Source organism: Coregonus clupeaformis, chromosome 26, assembly GCF_020615455.1.
Source record: "Coregonus clupeaformis isolate EN_2021a chromosome 26, ASM2061545v1, whole genome shotgun sequence".
Lineage (NCBI taxonomy): Eukaryota > Metazoa > Chordata > Actinopteri > Salmoniformes > Salmonidae > Coregonus > Coregonus clupeaformis.
In genome coordinates this window covers 7,351,082-7,367,596 of record NC_059217.1, presented here as the reverse complement: position 1 = coordinate 7,367,596, position 16,515 = coordinate 7,351,082, and positions in this window count along the sequence as shown.

The window sequence follows — 16,515 nt, the reverse complement described above, 5'->3', positions numbered from 1 at the left end:
GAGTTGCAGCGATGGGACAAGACTGTAACTATCAATTGGGGAGAAAAAGGGGTAAAAAACAACAGTCCGCTACTTAACCTTTTATCTATAAAATGTATTGCACAACTAGCTCCATTTGTTTTTATCACTTTACACATTTAATTTGGGATTCCACCCTGTAAACGTTATTTGCCTAATGAAGCACATTTGTCTCCACGTTTCCTCTCTTCGCCTCCTATACTAATACAAATTATAGACTACTAGGGCTACAACCAACACACAATTCTGGTGTATCTGACATTGATTAATAGCCCTGTAGTGTTGTCACTCCACCCCACAATAAACCACCGTGGCACACTTTCATAAACAGAATAACTACACTGAGTGCAGTCTCAAAGAAGGCCACTAGGTTGCATGATAATCCCACTATAGAGTGCAGGGATAAAATCCATAGTTATAGTCATGCAGATTATGTATAAATGCATGATTTGTGAAGAAAAAATTTTTAGTCATTTTTTGGGGGTCATTTTTGTATTGTTTATTTATCAAAATAATATTTCCAGCTATCGGGATTAACACCAAAGATTTTTTTATAACTAACCCAAGATAAACCACAGCCTGTGATTTCCAATGGGAGCAAATTAATCAAAGTGAAGCAAGGAGGTGGGCAGAGCCAAGCACGAGCTAGCGAGATCCTATTGGCGCATTCTAGCATGTATTTGCATTTCTGTTAGGAGACGCCTACTATTTGAAGTGCGCGTGTGCAATAACTAAATTCGCCCTTGCACTCCTAAACAACGCAGTCCACTCTGTTCGTAACAGATTCTAGTTTTGGGAACAGAAAACTGTATTGAGATCAAATGTTTAATTGTTGAGAAAATTTGCAGAATGTCGGCCAAAATCCATCTAACCCCATCTTCTCCCACTACCGGCCACTGGGCTTCCTCTCATCACCATATTTGGTGGTGAGTGGAAACGCCAACCGGATGCTTTAGATTTATATCCTCTCATACCCATATTTGGTGGTGAGCAGAAATGCCAACCGGATGCTTCAGATTTCTACATCCGGTGAAACATCTGGCTCATTGTTCTATCTGTGTTAATACTATATATAATGTGTGAAGATCAAGTAACTCCACCAGAGGGAGACATTACATAAATCATTGTTAGATACAAAAAGCATCTCCAGTTTTACGCTTGAGAACCAGGGGCCTCATTTAAAAATATATTTTCTTAACTAACTGTCAGCGAATTATCAGTTCTTGGAAAGGAGAAACCTAATTCATAAAATGTCTGTTGCGTCTCTGATGTGTGTGTGGTATATATTGTTTTGCCCCCCAAAAAGTATAGTTTTGAACTTTTGAACATCTCCATAATGTTTACGTTTATGTTGTGAAGATTCCTCAGGTGCAAAAGCTGATTTGCTTGGAGCAATATATACATATTTTTCAATCGCTTTGGTGCAATTTTCATAAGTATGTGGTACATTTTCTAAACGCTTAGTACAAAACTCAAAACAGATCATCAAAAAGGCATCAAAACTCTAAGCACATTTTCAATTGACTAAGTACAACACACAAAATCATACAATCACTTTTTCACCAAACTTAATCAGTGTTTCATCTAGAAATACATGTTTCACATTGCAATACATGTTCATATAAAGTAATTACTTATCAAAATGCAATGCTCACATTGCTTTTGATATGATTGTCTTCTCATTTGTTAAAATACATTTGACTATTACTTAAAGATGCACTATGCAGAAATCGCTCCGCCATTTCCTGGTTGCAAAAATTCTAATAATTTGCCTAATTTCAGTTTATGTGACAAAAACAAGCAAGTATAGTGAAGAGAATCATTGTACCATCTAAACCGATGTGAAATATATTTTCCATAACCAAAAACATTGTATTTTCAGCTGTTTGAAGCTGGTGTACAAAACCGAAAGTAAAAGACGCAAAAACGAAACGTAAGCATGGGAAGCATAGAAATAGCACACATAGAACATATCTACTGCTTCATAGACTTGCTTTCAATGAGAATGACAGATCTGTAACACATATTTCTATGTGAATTTTGTCTGGTTGCCCAAAAATATACATATTGCCGCTTTAATCGGACTGCTCTTAACTGATAATCACTTAACAGTTTGGTAAACCTATAGATTTGACATCGGTTTGTCTACTACGGATTTTGAGAACTACATGAAAATGAATGCTTGTAAAGTATAAATATATAAAGTATGATATATACGGTAATGTACTATTATGATGATGACTATTATGATTTTACTTCACAGTAGGTAAAAAAATATCTGATAGTGACAAGATCAGAGATGTACTGTATGTAACAAATGCATCCCCTATACAGTAAACATTTATCCAAAATGAAGTTGCTGGGGTCTTTTTGAGACCTTTATTAAAATTGCATTGGCCAATACAGTACTATAATACCTTAATATATGCCATTTACGTAGCAGGAGCTTTTATCCAAAGTGACAAAAGTGAGTCCACATATGTTTGTATGTGGGCCCCAGTGGGAATCAAACCCACAACTCGTGTGTGCTCTTACTAATTGAGCCACACAGGACGACTACAATACATAAGTACTGTACAATATTATAAAATACAATTCATGATTTCAATACAGGTGGAAGGTGTATGATTGCTATCGCCATGAGCGTACCTTCCTCCTTCAGGCCATGGATGAGGCCAAATGCTCAAGACAGACTTGATGCAATCTAGTGCCTACTAAACGTTATGTTTCTTTCATTCATTTTACATTTACATTTTACATTTTAGTCATTTAGCAGACGCTCTTATCCCAAAATGTTTTTTATAAATTTTTTATTTTCGTTAAAAAATATATATACTGGCCCCCGGTGGGAAACGAACCCACAACCCTGCCGTTGCAAACGCCATGCTCTATCAACTGAGCTACATCCCTGCCGGCCATTCCCTCCCCTACCCTGGACGACGCTGGGCCAATTGTGCGCCGCCCATGAGTCTCCCGGTCACAGCCGGCTGCGACAGAGCCTGGATTCCAGGGTAGGGGAGGGAATGGCCGGCAGGGATATTAAAAAAAATTAAAAATTATACTGGCCCCCGGTGGGAAACGAACCCACAACCCTGGCGTTGCAAACACCATGCTCTATCAACTGAGCTACATCCCTGCCGGCCATTCCCTCCCCTACCCTGGGCCAATTGTGTGCCGCCCATGAGTCTCCCGGTCACAGCCGGCTGGGACAGAGCCTGGATTCAAACCAGGATCTCTAGTGGCACAGTTAGCACTGCGATGCAGTGCCTTAGACCACTGCGCCACTCAGGAGCTTTTAATTTGTTTTATTTGATTACAGTACACCTCTTTTGTAATTATATCTGAACAATACATTTATTTTTTGCATCAATGATTGTGAAAGATGTCTTCCATGATCCCACCTTTGATCACACATGGTACATCAATTATGGAAATGAGATTATCAGTCAATTTTCATGGGTAGTGTATTGCCTAATGTAAAAAAACGGTGTAATGTACTGCAATTTACAGTACTGTAGCATACTACATAATCAAAGGGCAATTTTGAAACATTTATCTTGCATTTTTTTGGTATTGGATTAACTGGTTATTAAATGAACTACATTGTGAAGTTTAGGTGATTTAATCAATGTTCTCATGGTATTTCACAGTAAACTTACCATTCTGGATCAATGGCTGTGTGGTGAAAGATGTTTCCAAACAAAATGAATGCACAATAAAACGTTATGAATATAAGACTTGCTGAGTTCCAAGTGTTACAAGTTTGGAGTTTAGAAAATGTCCCTCATACTTGTGAAAATAAAACCAAAGCGATTGAAAAATCTGTAATTGATGCTTGAGGTTATACAATAAGTTTTGTTTAATTGTGTGTGTGTGTGTGTGTGTGTGTGTGCGTGAGTGAGTGACTGCATGTGTGCTAAGGTGCCGAGAGTCAGTGCAGGTGGTCAGTCCAGTTCAAGTGTTCAACAGTCTGATGGCTTGTGGATAGAAACTGTCTTTGAGCCTGTTGGTCCGAGACCGGATGCTCCGATACCGTCTGTCCGACGATAAGGGAGGGAACAGTCCATGGCTGGGGTGTGTGGGGTCCTTAATGATGCTGCTGGACATCCTTAGGCATCGTTTTGAGTCGATGTCCTGAATAGTTGGGAGCATGGCCCCAGTGATGAACTGGGCTGTCTTCACCACCCACTGGAGGGATTTGCAGTCGTTGGCGGAGCAGTTCCCGTACCAGGCCCTGATGCAGCCCGGACGCTCTCGATGGTGGAGTGGTAGTATTTGGAGAGGACCTGGGGGGCAAGACGAATTTCTATTGCTATTGCGCCCACTTGACAAGAGTGGTGGTGTTGTTGGTCCATGTCAAGTTCTCAGTGATGTGGACACAGAGGAACTTAAAACCACTGACTCTCTCCACTGCACTCCCGTCGATGTGTATCGTGACGTGTCCTCTCCTCTGCTTCCTGAAGTCGACAATTAACTCATTTGTTTTGCAGACGTTGAGGGAGAGGTTGTTTGTTGTCCTGGCACCACAATGCCAGTTCAGTTACCTCCTCCCTGTAGGCTGACTCATCGTTGTTAGTGATCAGGCCTACAACCGTGGTGTCGTCAGCAAACTTGATGATGGAGTTGGTGTCGTGCTTAGCCTTGCAGTCGTGGGTGAACAGGGAGTACATCAGAGGGCTGAGGACACATCCCTGGGGAGGCCCTGTCTTAAGAGTCAGTGTGGAGGAGGTGTTGTTGCCAATCCTGTTAGCCTGTGGTCTGCCTGTCAGGAAGTCCAGGATCCAGTTGCAGAGGGTGGTGTCCAGGCCAGGACCCTGAGCTTGGTGACGAGCTTGGAGGTAACAAAAGCGTTGAATGCTGAACTGTTGTCGATGAACAGCATTCTGGATTTTGGATGGTAGGTTTATGAAATAATTTGGCAGCTCTCATACATTTCTGTCAAAGACAGAAGATACCAACATCATTCTTCTAATATATATTATTACATTGATATTGGATCTGATTTAAAATGAGAAATAAGGATCTGTTTTAACGGTAAGCAATGCTTGGTGAGAGACCTAACAGACCATAACTCAGCCAGCCAAGTGGGTGAAAGAGGGAAAGAAATAGAGGGAAATTTGATTGCATAATGTTTTACTTTATGAGAGTGAGAGGGAATCAGATTTGTATGTATTTGGCCAAATGAGCGAGTGCCAGACAATTCGATTACGAATCTCTTTGGCTTGTTTGATATGTAACATCAGTCTCTCTTGTGAAACTCGAAGCCAGGCGGCTGAGTCAACGGCTGTGGCCGGGCTCCACAGTCCTGCACTTCTCTTCTCTGTGAGGAGAGCCTGCTTACTGTTTGGACTGCTCTACTGTAAAATGGATTCGTCTCTTGGCCCTGGCAGGTCCCTCAAGGCACGTATACTGTTACAGATGCGTCTCCGCAGACCAGTGCTTTGCCACGCTTTTGTTTAACAGAGGTATCACATCCAGATTAAAACACCATCTCTGTAAGTGATACTTCTATTGATTTATCACTTAGATCAAAACCACTGCCACAACAAAATAAAAAACCACTCACAACTGGAGGATGGAGTGTCCATAGGCCTATCACTTTCTTAACTCCTTTGGCAATATCAAAATAACAATTTAAGGATATATACACTATTATATTAGCTCACTTAATGAACAATGCATTTTTCGGCGCAAAAGGGGATTAGAACATACACAGCAGGCCTAAAGCAATTTCCAGTTGCCCGCTGGAAAGAAGAACTGTTATAGGCTAGTCAAACAGAAAAGTATTTTAGGACCATATCCAACAAGTTTACTCATATCTGTTAAAGTTTAGATAAAGATAATTGTGTAGGATTGAATTTATGAGTTAATTTATGATGTAAAATCATTTTTGGATTCTATTTAAGGATTTGTTGTAAATTGAACTAAGGTGGGGTCTCTTCTCTTTTTCCCTCTTAGAGGCACATGCACAACTATACAGAGAGAGAGAGGAAGAGGGAGAGAGGGAGAGGAGAGAACTGCTGATTTAGTACAGTGATATGTTTGTCATCATATTGCTGCAAAGTAGAGCTTAATACTAACAGATGAGAAAGAGTGCTTATCTTATGACTGGTGTAAAACCCTATCTTGGTTTATCATGTGAGACCCTGCTTCTGGGCAGGACAATTCAGGCATTAGACAAAGTACAGTTTTGTACTTAAATAGGCTATATTTGCATGTTACCTCTTTCTATCCTTAAACACATGCCTAAACACATTTTCTCTTTGTACAAGACACACATTTCCAGGTATCAACCCTGTTGTTGCCTGTATGGAGTGCCAGCAGTAAGATAATTAGTCCTGTATTCAGATCAGATCTGATGATAACAATTTCCAATTGTGAATACAGTCAGATCTTTTCTCTCTCTAGGATCAGTTACTGTATATCAAATTTTTTTTTGCCCGCAAATCCCATTTACTATTTATTTACCACAGCACAATGTAATTTCCATGTTATACGTAGAATATGTCTGACCTCATCTATAGATAATGTTCTCATTATGATGCCACACACAGTGATGAGTAGCTGTTCCCTCAGAAATAACATGTATTTCCTTGTTGGACCTACATGAGTCACTCAACAGCTATTTGTTAGTGGAATTACAGGTCAGAGGTCAATTGCCAAATCATGCCTCACAAATCAGGTAAGCATTTGATCGTCTGAAGTTCACTTGAGAACACAGTTCCTCTATTCATCAGATGTGTTATTCCATGAATTCCATGTAGCAGAGGTCAGAGTTCACACAATCAGACATACACTAAGTGTACAAAACATTAGGAACACCTTTCTAATATTGACTTGCACCCCCTTTTGCTCTCAGAACAGAACAAAGACATTGTCTGGAACGAAGACATATTGTCTGGAACACTATACTCTACAAGTACATCAAATTTCCAGAGCGGGCTCTCTGCTTATTATGAATTTATAATACATTTTTATTTTACCACCAACACAGTAATATCTCGTAAAATAACTGGTACCGTAGAATCTGTTGGGAAGAAATGGGATGTGTGGGATAACGAGCAGCAGTAGTTTTGATTTGTGGGTTTTCTGTCACTGGTTATTTGGACAAATCACAATTTCGCAGGTAGCATCTTTTGATGGGGGGGGGGGGCATTTGGTTCATAGGGTGGAGGGTGGAGCTCCTCGTTCGGTTCCGCTCTTCGTTCTAGCATCTTTTAATCCCTTCTCTTAACACATATGAACCCTGAACTTAAACGAGCAGCTGACCAATTACTTGAGACTTTAGTTCTTGATTAACCAAGATTATCAACACAGTGAATGGGAAAATGGATTCAAAGGGAACTCCCTCTGCTGGTGATTTGCTGAATATGCAATCCTAAAGGAGGGCTGATTGGTTAATGACATATAATGTCAATTTCTATGTATAAAATGGTACCATAGAGCACACTCTTGAAATATGACGTGTTTGAAGAGTATATTGTTCCAAACAATATGTCTAAAAATAAGCAAAATTAAAAAGGGTACTTTTGAGATATTATTTTTTATATTTTTAATGTTGAATAAATGAATCGGAAAATATTTGTTTCAGAATCAAGGCATACTTTAGAGCTCACTATGAGGAGCAGAATGACACCAAGTGTCACGCCCTGGCTCTGGGGACTCTTAAATGTTGAGCCAGGGTGTGGATTTTCATTGTTTAGTTTTCTATGTTTTTCGTTCTAGATCGTTTATATCTATGTTGGCCAGGGTGGTTCCCAATCAGAGACAGCTGTAGCTCGTTGTCTCTGATTGGGGAAAATACTTAGGCAGCCTTTTGGCATGTTAGTTTTGTGGGATCTTGTTCCGTAAGGTTTTGTGTATGACCTAGGACTTCACGTATCGTTTGGTTTATTGTTTTGGTTCGTGTTGTGTACGCAATAAAGTATGTACGCTTATCACGCTGCGCCTTGGTCCGCTTCATCTGTCAGCGATCGTGACACCAAGATGTTGTATAGATCTAACGGGCCTAAAATTGGCACTTTCATAATGATTTCCTAAAAATAAAAATGTGATATAAATGTAAAAAGCATGTCAAACAACCTTTCTATCAATGAAGTTTCTATGTGAGAATTGCCAGAACAATCTGAGATACCAAAAATATTTTTTTGCCCACTCTGGCATGGAATCGCCCCGATGTTCCTATCTTTCCCCCAGGTCTTCCAGACCAGTTCACTGCTGATGCTAAAGTGCTCAAATAAAAGTCAGTGAGTTTATCTAACTGACACAAACTGACAAATACAGGCAGATGGTCACTCATCAGTCACTGACACACATGTATGGTCATGCAGAGCTCTATATTAAAAGATTTGCACTGAACCCATTTTCCATTTTTAACTGGGGGATGGGACCCCAGAGGGCATAACCGGCAAACTGCTCACCCCAGCAGGAGTGTAGGCATCCTGGGAACTTCTCGACAGAGTCTGGCCTGTTCCTTTCAGCTGTGTCACTGTTGGCCATATTGCTCTTTGTTAAGGAACAGTATCTTTTTGTTGAATACTAGAAGAACCTTGACCTGTGACCCTCCCATGTTTGCTGGGAGCATGACAGATTATTTCCCAGGGTGTTTTATGTGTGTGTGTGTGTGTGTGTGTGCGTGATTGTGTGTGTGTGTGCTGTGCGCACCATAGTCATGTGCTCTCTCTGAGTTGAGCTGTAGCCTGGAGATGCCACCCCTTTGCTCATGTGATTAGCAAGGGTGGGGTTGGCCCAAGGGTTCGAAGTTGAGGGTGGATGCTTGCTCCTCTTGCAACTCAGAAGCACTGAAATAAACATTCTACACCATGCAAACTAAGATGCCTGCCCAATAATATTCTAGATATTTTCTTTCTAGGGAATCTGTTTTTATCTCTAGGAAATGTATAGACCAATTCAACCCCAAACCCATGCATTTTGTGTCCTTCTAGCACAGGGTTTGGTTAAAAGGGAAAATGGATTGTTCACACAAACCAAACTTAGTCCTGAAGATGAAGTTGAATCTTTGGACTGACCTGGCACCTTGGTCTGGGCAGCAGTGCCAGCGTTGCAGTAGCTTTAGTGATTTAGCACTGGGCCAGCCATGGGCTGAGAAGACGCTCCAGGCGCTCCTTTCATCCACATGCTCTTTCTTCTCATCCACGAGGAATGCAAAACTATCCCCCTTTCTAATTCCTTCCAGGTCCACTGCCTTCTTCTCAACCCTCAGAGAAACAACATGGCTACCGTTTACTGACAGTAAAAGTCATTGGTCCTGGTAGTCCTATCAGGCCTGGCACTTTTCTTTATTTTCTCTCTGTCTTCACACTGTGGAGCAGAACAGTAGTGTTTGTATATCAAACACTGTGTAGCACAGTCATAGTGCAAAAAACATTCAGACACACACATCAACCTGATTTTCCCTACTGTCATGCTTAACAAAAGAAAAAAACGTTACTAAACCTAGCTTAGACTTGTTTGCTAACAAATACCGAAACTAGGCAAGTCATTGAACGTGATGAATGGGAATTATTTAGAGTAATTATTCTCATAAACTAATTAAGGAGGAAAGAGTTGGGTAGGACTTTATAATAACACCTTAAATAGTTTATTCATCATTTATTGATCATTATTCCCACATTCTTAAATGTTAGTAAGGTATTATTCACACATTTATAAACAACTTTTAAAGTATGTCAAAATGATTAATAAGATCATTCATGAGATGTTTAATATAGGTCCTTATAAACCATTAACTAATCAATAGTAATGTCATATGAAGTGAGGACTATATATTATTGATAAATAAATGTTTTGAGTGACCAGTGTAATTTCTCACAAAAAGATAGACATGCCTTTGGTAGACATTCCAGAAGTACCTGATGCTCCTTAAAGGAAAATAAAATGCTCCTCATGCTCCGCTCAAAAACAATATTTTTGTAATTGTTTTATACAGTCCCAAAAATGTCAGCAGTACAGTTTTTCTTCATTCCTTCATTCCTTCATTACTACTGATATGTGATTGAGGAAGAAATGTTACATGTATGATTTGCAGGTGGAAATGTGACATGTAGAACCTTTAAATTCTTCCAAAGCTTCAGTCTTTTAATTTCAATAGGTTTGTTCGCTGTCTCTTGCACAAGGGTAGACCTGGTTTATGTTAGCTTTGCTGAATAGTCACAAGTGTAGAACTTATCAGAGTATTGGGACATGGCCACAAGTCTACACCTGGTTCGTATGGGTATTTGGGCTGAGATGCAGTTGTATATCTGGTTTATATTAGTATTGGGACTTAGTTAAAAGTGTAGATCTGGTTTTTAGGAGTACTGGGGCTGAGGTGCAGGGGTAGACCTGGTTAACAGTTATGCGTATTCAGGCTTTGGCATATATTTAGACCTGGCTTAGTTGACTAATTGGGTTCAAGCACAGGTGCAGAGTTTGTAGGTGTCACACCCTGATCTGTTTCACCTGTCTTTGTGCTTGTCTCCACCCCCTCCAGGTGTCACCCATCTTCCCCATTATCCCCTGTGTATTTATACCTGTGTTCTCTGTTTGTCTGTTGCCAGTTCGTCTTGTCAGGTCTTACCAGCGGTCTTTCCTGTCTTCCTGTGTCTCAAGTTCTGTTTTTCCCAGTTCTGACCATTCTGCCTGCCCTGACCCCGAGCCTGCCTGCCGTCCTGTACCTGCCTGACTCTGACCTGATCACGAACCTCTGCCTGCCCTCGACCTGCCCTTTGCCTGCCCCATGTTTATAATAAATCATCTGAGAACTGTACTATCACATATCAGGATATGACCCAGATGCAGACACGGAGGTGGATAGTACAGTTCTCAGATGATTTATTATAAACGCGTGTGATGATTTATAGAACGCGTGTGTTGTGTCAGTATAAGTATGTGTGGGTCGATGCAATTGTCAATTAGTTGGTGCTGCTTTTAAACTTTTTTAACCAATCGAAATAGATGGTGCCGCTTTTAAACTTTTTTTAACCAATCGACCGGAGCTTAAATATTCAACATGTGAAATGAAAGATAGAATATGAGCCATTGTAAGCTCTAATGGATTGTGTCCATTCTTTTTCCAGAGCACAATGACAGTTTTACTACTGCAAAACCGCTGTGTGTGTGTTTGTTGTACTGTGGGAACTGTGGCATTACTGTACTGTGAAATGAGACTTGTTATTGTGCAGGGGCGTATACAATGCAGGGAAATAGCACTTGCTATTTAAACTTCATGCATACTTTCACTCGATCTTCTATTTTTAATGCCTCTCCTATTAGGCCTACTCCCCCAAAGCTAGCGCAACGCTGCTCTTGAGTAAAATCACATTTTGTAATTGACATCCGACAGGCTGGTGAAATAATGTGAACCAGTGAAAATACGATTTTCTGTCAAGTGAGGTTAGTCTTTCACAATCACAGACACACATGGGTGGAAAACCACTGTGAATAAATGGATGAAATGCATCGGTTTGAGACAAATCCATTTTCATCACTTTGAGGCAGTAAGTAAACACTAGCACCGACTCTGCGACTGTCAACAAACTAAGATATGGTTGTAGGGTAAGATAAGGCCTATTCTATCTCTAAAGTCAAAGTTTGAGAGAGAGTTTCAATTTGGAAGAGAGAGAGAGAGAGAGAGAAGTGGAGAGAGAGAGAGAGTAAGAGATAGATTATACAGTATATGCAGAGAGAGGGAGACATTGATAGAGAAAGTGAAAGGTGCGTGTGAGGAGTGTGTGTAAGCCTGTGTGTGTTGTTACTTTTAAAAAAATTTTTTACAAAGACATTTTTACATACATGGTACTTTTATACATATCATAACAGAAATACAGTTTTTTGACATACACATTACATTACATTTGGATTCATAGTGCTCAGACATGTCCGGTACACATGATATACAGTTGACACCCTGTCACGGTTTCGGCCGAGGCTGCTCCTCTTCCTTGTTCGGGCAGGCTTCGGCGGTCGTCGTCTCCGGAGTACTAGCTGCCACCGTTCTATGTTTCATGTTCATTTGGTTTTGTCTGTTCATAACACCTGTCCCTTATTTGTGTCTTAATTGTTCCCTATTTAGTTTTGTGTGTTTGGGTCAGGTGTTATGCGTGATTGTGAATGTCAGCTTGCCTCTACGTGTTTGGTTCTCTCGTTATTGTGTTTCGAGAGCTCGCACTGCGTGCGCTTTTTCTTGTTGTTACCGCACTGTTGGTTTCGTGCGAATTGTTCGCGCCACCCGGTTGGGTTGGCGACTTATTTGTGTTTGGACTCTAGTAAAGATCTGTTGAAGTCCTCCTGGTTTCCTGCACCTGATTCCTACTATTCCACCCACCACACTCTGACAGAATCACGCATCCTCACCATGGAATCAGCAGGAGCGACCGCGCCGACAGCCGAGATGGCTGAACGTCTTCGTGGTCAGGAGGACCGCATCAACCAGGTCTGTCATGCCCTGGAGGGGTGATGAATACTCTGCACCGATGGGAGACCAGCGGGGTTCCCACACCTCCACGAACCGAACCAGCCCCATCGGTCAGCCCCCTGTCTCATCTCCGGAACCTAGTGGGATTCGGCCTCGCTCCCGAGGGCGTACGACGGCTCCACTGCCGGGTGTCAAGGGTTCCTGCTGCAGGTGGAGCTCTACCTCGCCACCGTACACCCGGCGCCCTCGGGACACGAGAGCGTCTCAGCCCTCATCTCCTGTCTCACCGGCAAGGCGTTGGAGTGGGCCAACGCCGAGTGGAGAGAGAATGGACGCCGCTACCACGAACTATGCGGAGTTCTCCCGCCGCTTCCGTGCTGTGTTCGACCATCCACCGGAAGGGAAGGCGGCGGGGAACGTCTATTCTACCTCCGACAGGGGATGAGGAGCGCCCAGGACTTTGCCTTAGAGTTTCGGACCCTAGCGGCTGACGCAGGGTGGAATGAGCGGGCCCATATCGACCATTTCCGCTGCAGCCTCCCGAGAGGGACGTCCAGCGAGAGTTGGCGTGCAGGGACACGTCGTTGACGTTCGACCAGCTGGTCGACATGGCCATCCGGCTGGATACCCTGCTCGCCACCCGTGGGCGTCCCGGAGGGGGGGTTCGCCCATTCCACTCTCCAGCACCTCCGAGCCGAGCCCTATGGAGCTCGGAGGTGCTGGCGCTAGGGAACGGAGGAGGAGGAGCCCGAGGGGACCCGGCCCTTGCACCAACTGTGGTCGTGGAGGGCACACCGCGGCTAGGTGTTGGGGCGGGTCCTCCAGTGAGGGAGATGGCAGGTCACGCATTGGGGGTCCCCCAGGTGAGTGAGGCGCCCTGCTTACCCAGAGCTTTCTGTCGTGCACCTAACCTTGCCTGTTTGTTTCCCACAGGTTGCACCTCGTTCCCAGCATAAGGCGCTGGTAGATTCAGGCGCAGCTGGGAATTTTGTAGATCGCCAGTTCTGTATAGAGTTAGGGGATTCCCCTCCTTCCAGTGGATAAGCCTTTCCCCGTCCATGCCCTAGATAGCCGTCCGTTAGGGTCTGGGTTGATTAGGAAGTCACAGCACCCCCTTCAGATGACGGCGCAGGAGGGTCATGAAGAGAGAATTCAGCTCTATCTGATTGACTCTCCTGCGTATCCGGTAGTGCTGGGTCTTCCCTGGTTGATGACTCATGACCCTATTATTAGGTGGCGAGAGAAAGCTCTTAAAGGGTGGTCTGCTCAATGTGAGGGCGGTGTCTGGGTGTTTCCATAGGGGCGACCTCGGTGGAGAGTCCGAATCTAATGCCAGCACTGCAGATTCCCCGAGTATGAGGATTTGGCACTGGCGTTCAGTAAGACTAGGGCGGCGCAGCTGCCGCCTCATAGACGGGGGATTGTGCGATAGATCTCCAGTCAGGAGCAGCTCTCCCGCGGAGCCATGTGTATCCCTTGTCTCAAGAGGAGAGAAAGGCTATGGAGACATACATCTCTGAGTCTCTTAGACAGGGATACATACGGGCCTCCGTTTCACCCGCTTCCTCAAGTTTCTTTTTTGTGAAGAAAAAGGATGGAGGTCTGCGCCCGTGTATTGATTACCGCGGTCTCAATCAGATCACAGTGAAGTACAGCTATCCACTTCCTCTGATTGCGACTATGACGGAGTCACTGCACGGTGCGCAGTTCTTTACAAAATTGGATCTTAGGAGCGCATATAACTTGGTGCGCATTCGAGAGGGCGATGAATGGAAGACAGCGTTTAGCACGACTTCCGGACACTACGAGTATCTAGTCATGCCATATGGGTTGATGAATGCTCCCTCAGTCTTCCAATCCTTCGTCGATGAGATTTTCCGGGACATGCAGGGACAGGGAGTAGTTGTGTACATCGACGACATTCTGGTGTATAGTCCTACCCGTGCTGAGCATGTAGCCCTGGTGCGCCGAGTATTGAGGAGGCTGTTGGAGCATGACCTATATGTCAAGGCAGAGAAATGTCTGTTTTTCCAGAAGTCGGTCTCCTTTCTGGGTTACCAGTTATCTGCGTCAGGGGTGAAGATGGAGGTAGACCGGGTGTCAGCTGTGCGTAATTGGCAGACCCCAACCACTGTGAAGGAGGTGCAACGGTTCTTGGGTTTTGCGAATTATTACCGGAGGTTTATCCGGGGTTTTGGACAGGTGGCAGCTCCCCATAACGTCTCTGTTAAAGGGGGTCCGGTGCGCTTGCGGTGGTCAGCTGAGGCGGACAGGGCATTTGGGAGACTAAAGGACCTGTTTACCTCGGCGCCGGTGTTGGCGCATCCGGATCCCTCTTTACCGTTCCAAGTAGAGGTGGACGCGTCAGAGGCCGGGATAGGGGCCATTTAAAGTCCTGAGGAGATTGAACGAGGTGAGTTATAGGTTAGAACTACCTGTTGATTACAAAAATATTAACCCCTCGTTCCATGTGTCTCTCCTCAGGCCGGTGGTAGCTGGTCCACTCCAGGACTTTGAGATTGAGGAGACTCCTCCGCCCCGTTGGACATCGAGGGGGCTCCGGCGCTACACCGTGAGGTCCATCCTGGATTCTAGACGCCGGATGGGGGGTCTTCAATATCTCGTGGAGTGGGAGGGGTACGGCCCGGAGGAGCGGTGCTGGGTGCCAAGGAGGGACGTATTAGACCAGTCCCTACTGACCGATTTCCATCGGGGTCATCCTGCGCGCCCTGCTCCCGCGTCGTCCGGGTCGTCCCCGAGCTCCGGTCGGCGCACGGCTGAGCCGCGCGTCAAGGGGGGTACTGTCACGGTTTCGGCCGAGGCTGCTCCTCTTCCTTGTTCGGGCAGGCTTCGGCGGTCGTCGTCTCCCGGAGTACTAGCTGCCACCGTTCTATGTTTCATGTTCATTTGGTTTTGTCTGTTCATAACACCTGTCCCTTATTTGTGTCTTAATTGTTCCCTATTTAGTTTTGTGTGTTTGGGTCAGGTGTTATGCGTGATTGTGAATGTCAGCTTGCCTCTACGTGTTTGGTTCTCTCGTTATTGTGTTTCGAGAGCTCGCACTGCGTGCGCTTTTCTTGTTGTTACCGCACTGTTGGTTTCGTGCGTAATTGTTCGCGCCACCCGGTTGGGTTGGCGACTTATTTGTGTTTGGACTCTAGTAAAGATCTGTTGAAGTCCTCCTGGTTTCCTGCACCTGATTCCTACTATTCCACCCACCACACTCTGACACACCCTTGATAAAGATGTGCAAAAATGACTATATAAAATAAATTATTCCAATAGGGAGCTATATTGTATGCTCAGAAAAATTGGGAAATTGTATTATTTTATACTAATTGCTCAGAGAAATAGATTTTATTTAACAAGTAATATTTTTTTCTCAAAAAGGCAAGGGTCAAAATTATTGACACCCATGTTTTCAATACCTTTCCATAACTCACCTTGCGATGTTTTATGAGTTGGCGAACACATTGGGAGGAATCTTAGACCATTCCTCCACACAGAATCCTTCCAGATTCTTGATATCCTTCGTTTGCATTTATGGACTGCCTTCTTCAATTCAAACCACAGGTTTTCCATGGGATTCAAGTCCAGATCCTGAGATGGCCATTGCAAAATGTTGATTTTGTGTCCAATTAACCATGTCTTTATGGATTTTGATGTGTGCTTCAAATTGTATTGGTCACATGCGCCGAATAGAACAGGTGTTGACTTAACAGTGAACTACTAACTTACGAGCCAATTCCCAACAATGCAGAGCTAAAAAGTAAGACAAATATTTGCTAAATAAAAAAGGAGATAAAAACAATAACGAGGCTATATACAGGAAGTACCAGTACCGAGTCAATGTGCAGGGGTACGAGGTAGTTGTGGTAATTGAGGTAATACAGTATGTACATATAGGTAGGGGTAAAAGTGACTAGGCAATCAGGATATATAATAAACAGAGTAGCAGCAGAATATGTGAAGAGTGTGAAAGTTTGTCTATGTGTGAGTGTGTGTGTGTGTGTGTGTGTGGCGTCAATATGCATGTGTGTGTGTGTGAGCTTCTGTAGTGTGTGTGTGTGTGTGTGTGTGTG